At 45.2% G+C, this 5,000-nt stretch overlaps 1 long non-coding RNA gene across 4 annotated transcripts; it reads left to right on the top strand.

The window, feature by feature from the left end:
* Positions 1-3,074: 3,074 nt before the first annotated feature.
* On the top strand, positions 3,075-4,316 carry LOC127534134 (uncharacterized). 4 transcript variants are annotated; one of them, XR_007942131.1, is made up of 5 exons: positions 3,075-3,355; positions 3,417-3,534; positions 3,594-3,768; positions 4,131-4,187; positions 4,243-4,316. It is a non-coding gene; the product is annotated as an uncharacterized LOC127534134 (long non-coding RNA). The 4 variants fall into 4 exon arrangements; XR_007942129.1 differs by lacking the exon at positions 4,131-4,187 and having other exon boundaries at positions 3,636-3,863; positions 4,224-4,312; XR_007942128.1 differs by lacking the exon at positions 4,131-4,187 and having other exon boundaries at positions 3,636-3,863; positions 4,205-4,312.
* The last annotated feature ends 684 nt before the right edge of the window (positions 4,317-5,000 follow it).

Here is a 5,000-nt window from a genome sequence, read left to right as displayed (position 1 = left end):
CAGGTAAACCATCAAACACCAGTTAAACCGTCAATCACCAGGTAAACCATCAATCACCAGTTAAACCATCAAAAACCAGGTAAACCATCAAAAACCAGGTAAACCATCAAACACCAGTTAAACCGTCAATCACCAGTTAAACCATCAAACACCAGTTAAACCATCAAACACCAGGTAAACCATCAAACACCAGTTAAACCATCAAACACCAGTTAAACCGTCAATCACCAGTTAAACCATCAAACACCAGTTAAACCATCAAACACCAGGTAAACCATCAAACACCAGTTAAAACCATCAAACACCAGTTAAACCATCAAACACCAGTTAAACCATCAAACACCAGTTAAACCATCAAACACCAGTTAAACCATCAAACACCAGTTAAACCATCAAACACCAGTTAAACCATCAAACACCAGGTAAACCATCAAACACCAGTTAAACCATCAAACACCAGTTAAACCGTCAATCACCAGTTAAACCATCAATCACCAGTTAAACCGTCAATCACCAGTTAAACCATCAAACACCAGTTAAACCATCAAAAACCAGGTAAACCGTCAAACACCAGTTAAACCGTCAATCACCAGTTAAACCATCAAACACCAGTTAAACCATCAAACACCAGGTAAACCGTCAATCACCAGTTAAACCGTCAATCACCAGGTAAACCCTAAATTCCCTACCATCAGTTGACCCTCTGAACTCTTTAGATGTATTTAGAACCATTTTTTGGGTCATTTTGTGTGCGTTTTTGTTGTTTTCTGTCTCGTTTAGTGTCTCGGTGGTAGTGATGGTCAGATGGTGCAGAGGTTTGGGGCTTGTGTCTCTCTTCCTGAAGCAGTGATTCCAAACAGCTCGTATCTAAACCCTGCTGTCACGTGACCGATGGCGTTGAAGGCTTTGGACGCCATCGCTGCTTCACTTCTCGTTTCATCGGCTCAGAAAGTTTCAGTGCGTCCCGAACCAACGGCAGCCTGACACAGGTTTGACAGCTTTGAGGGGTTTGATGCTTTACAAGCTATAAGATGCATCATATTCACAAAAATGTGGGGTTGTGAGGAGATAGAGGTTTGGAGGGTGAATCTGGTGCACTTTGATGATTTTCATGGTAAATACAAGCAGTAAACAGCGTTCAAAGGTTTGGGATCATTTTGATCTTATACCACCAAATAAGGTAGAAAGATTCTTATGTCCTACATTTATGTTGTCATTTCTGATCCGTAGTTTTCATTTTTAAATGGGTCCCTAAACTACAATTATTTGCAGGTAGGTGTTTGCTCAGCACACAAGAGCTTTCCTGCAGCAGCGACACATCATCCAGATATGGTGAAAATCTGCCTAGCAACCAGTGACCCTGTCATCACAGGAGATCCAGACACTCATCTAAAAATGAGTCCAAAGGAATACCATGTGATCAGCTGGAGAGCAGGAAGGAATCTCTGATCCTGTTACACCTTTAGTCCAGTTTTTTGTTTTTTTAAAGCTCCAAATGAACCTGAACCAACATTTAACACTTCTATCGTTTAGATTTATTTTCATTTAATCTGGAATGTGAGTGTGTGTGCATATTAGTTTGGGTTGTTGCTTTGTTTTCTTTTAAAAAATAAACCTAATGTTTTACCCCTTTAAACAAAGCACTCAGTTGTACTCGTGTCTAACAGGCATCATTAATTTTAGCATGTAGTGATGATAGAATTATTGTTTAGTAGAAATGAGCTAAACACAGTCTGTTCTGAACTTTTACTGCTGACATAGACTCAAACAGTCAGAGCTTCAGTTTGCGCTCTTAGAAGCTGCTATGACTCCAGATGTCCACCAGATGTCACCAAAGAGCTGAAGCTTTGAATCTTTTCTGCACATTGGTATGAACGCCTCAGAGCTTCATGAGGTTCACCTGCCATCACTACTCATTTGTTACTTTGTCTTGTTTTGTGTCACATTTCTGTTGTTTTCTTCTTGTTTTATGACATTCTGTCTCATTTTTGTTATTTTGAGTCTAATTTGTCTTGTTGTTTTATGTCCTGCTTCTGTCACTTGTCCTGTTTTTTGCCCCTTTGTGTCATTTTTTTGTCTCGTTTTATCATTTTGAGTGTTATCTGGGTCGTTTTATGACTGTTTGTTGTTTATGTCATGTTTCTGTCATTCTGTGTCTCTTATTAATGTTTTTCTATCTCCATGTTTCCTCTCTCCTCTGCTCATCATCAGTAGAAGATGTGTCTCCATGCTGAATGGATCTGCATCACCTTCCTCCTCTGCTCTCTGTTTCTGAGCCATGCTGACTTTATTTATTCATCCAGTATCTGTGGTTTTACTCTCAGGATCATTTGAACACATTTTGAGGCATTTCTGAATATTTTTTCAGTCATTCTGAACAGTTTTTCAATATTTTAGACAGTTTCTAAGTTAGTTTGTGCACGTTTATTATACTTTCAGACAATATTTGAGGTAGTTTCTAAGGTCAATTTGGACCAGTTAGCCTGAATGCAGCTGTTTGTCGTTCAGGAACACCTGCATCATTTTATTCATCCAGTAGCTTTGATTTTTCAGGAAATCTCACGCAAGCCATTTTTCACTTTTCTATTGGCAGATTTTTCACTTATTTCAAATAAAAGTTCCTTGAAATTAAGTTTTTTGCTTTGTTTTGTTGTGAGAGGAGCATTTTTTGTGTGTGTCTGTGGATCACTGGGAGGAGAAGAGCCCTGCTGTCCACGGTCCGGGCGATGGACTGCAGCTTCACCACGTCCATGGACTGACCGATGTGCACCGTGGACGGCATGCTGCCAGAGGTCCCGCGGACAAACTCGGCCACCTCCTGCACCGTGAACATCTGCAGCAGCTCGTCGAAGATGGCCGGGAACGAGTTGAGCAGGGCGGCCTGAGGGGGGAGACCAGAGGGGAGGAGGGGGAGGAACCGGAGGATGGAAGAGCTGAGGGGGGTTAGTGAGTTCTGGACCAGAGAACAGCTGAGACACAGGTGTGAGAGAACAGTCCATGTGAGAACAGTCCAGGTGAGAACAGTCCAGGTGTGAGAGAACAGTCCAGATGTGTGAGAACAGTCCAGATGTGTGAGAACAGTCCAGGTGTGTGTGAGAACAGTCCAGGTGTGTGTGAGAACAGTCCAGGTGTGTGTGAGAACAGTCCAGGTGTGTGTGAGAACAGTCCAGGTGTGTGTGAGAACAGTCCATGTGTGTGAGAACAGTCCAGGTGTGTGTGAGAACAGTCCAGATGTGTGTGAGAACAGTCCATGTGTGTGAGAACAGTCCAGGTGTGTGTGAGAACAGTCCAGGTGTGTGTGAGAACAGTCCAGGTGTGTGTGAGAACAGTCCAGGTGTGTGTGAGAACAGTCCAGGTGTGTGTGAGAACAGTCCAGATGTGTGTGAGAACAGTCCATGTGTGTGAGAACAGTCCAGGTGTGTGAGAACAGTCCAGATGTGTGAGAACAGTCCAGGTGTGTGAGAACAGTCCAGGTGTGTGTGAGAACAGTCCAGGTGTGTGTGAGAACAGTCCAGGTGTGTGAGAACAGTCCAGGTGTGTGTGAGAACAGTCCATGTGTGTGAGAACAGTCCATGTGTGTGAGAACAGTCCAGATGTGTGTGAGAACAGTCCAGATGTGTGTGAGAACAGTCCAGGTGTGTGAGAACAGTCCAGGTGTGTGAGAACAGTCCAGGTGTGTGAGAACAGTCCAGGTGTGTGAGAACAGTCCATATGTGTGAGAACAGTCCAGGTGTGTGAGAACAGTCCAGGTGTGTGAGAACAGTCCAGGTGTGTGAGAACAGTCCAGGTGTGTGAGAACAGTCCAGGTGTGTGAGAACAGTCCAGGTGTGTGAGAACAGTCCAGGTGTGTGAGAACAGTCCAGGTGTGTGAGAACAGTCCAGTGTGTGAGAACAGTCCAGGTGTGTGAGAACAGTCCAGTGTGTGTGAGAACAGTCCAGTGTGTGTGAGAACAGTCCAGGTGTGTGAGAACAGTCCAGGTGTGGTGAGAACAGTCCAGGTGTGTGAGAACAGTCCAGGTGTGTGAGAACAGTCCAGGTGTGTGAGAACAGTCCAGGTGTGTGAGAACAGTCCATATGTGTGAGAACAGTCCATATGTGTGAGAACAGTCCAGTGTGTGAGAACAGTCCAGGTGTGTGAGAACAGTCCATATGTGTGAGAACAGTCCATATGTGTGAGAACAGTCCATGTGTGAGAACAGTCCAGGTGTGTGAGAACAGTCCAGGTGTGTGAGAACAGTCCAGGTGTGTGAGAACAGTCCAGGTGTGTGAGAACAGTCCAGGTGTGTGAGAACAGTCCAGATGTGTGAGAACAGTCCAGTGTGTGAGAACAGTCCAGGTGTGTGAGAACAGTCCAGGTGTGTGAGAACAGTCCAGGTGTGTGAGAACAGTCCAGGTGTGTGAGAACAGTCCAGGTGAGAACATCCAGGTGAGGTTGGGCCTCAGACAGGTTGGACTGTGGTCTTCAGGTTTCCTCCAGGTGTTACTTACTGACAGAGCAGACGGCCGCAGAGCGTTGGAGCTCTGAGAGCAGCCGGCCGACCCGCCACCAGGAGCCGGTCCTGGGGCAGAGACCTGGTTCTGGTTCTGGGTCTGGCCCTGGGCTACTGCTATGGGGGACCCGACGCCGGGGCCCGGGGCCTGATTTGGGCTGGGACAAGGCTGGGGGCCCTGAGGTGCATGGGTGTGGAGGAGGCCCAGGAGGAACAATAAGCCAAGAATTGGACAGAGGAGGTGAGGGAAGGAGGTGAGGAGAGGATCCAGGTAGGAGGAGGAGATAGAAGTCAGATTAAAGCAGCTAAGAGGAGACGGGGACACGCTAAAGACCAAAGCTAAAGGATCTAAAAAAACACCATCTCTGCTGTGAACATGATGTGTTTTTCTTCAGTTCTGGACAACTTTATGCCACTTTAGATCATTTTTGAGTCATTTCATGTCAGTTTATGTAATTTCAAACAGTTTTTGAGTAATTTTTGACAAGTTTCTGTCATTTTGGACATTTT

Source organism: Acanthochromis polyacanthus, chromosome 5 (assembly GCF_021347895.1).
Source record: "Acanthochromis polyacanthus isolate Apoly-LR-REF ecotype Palm Island chromosome 5, KAUST_Apoly_ChrSc, whole genome shotgun sequence".
Taxonomy (NCBI): domain Eukaryota; kingdom Metazoa; phylum Chordata; class Actinopteri; family Pomacentridae; genus Acanthochromis; species Acanthochromis polyacanthus.
The sequence above is the reverse complement of the archived record's forward strand: the minus strand, read 5'-3'. Positions and strand labels throughout refer to the sequence as shown.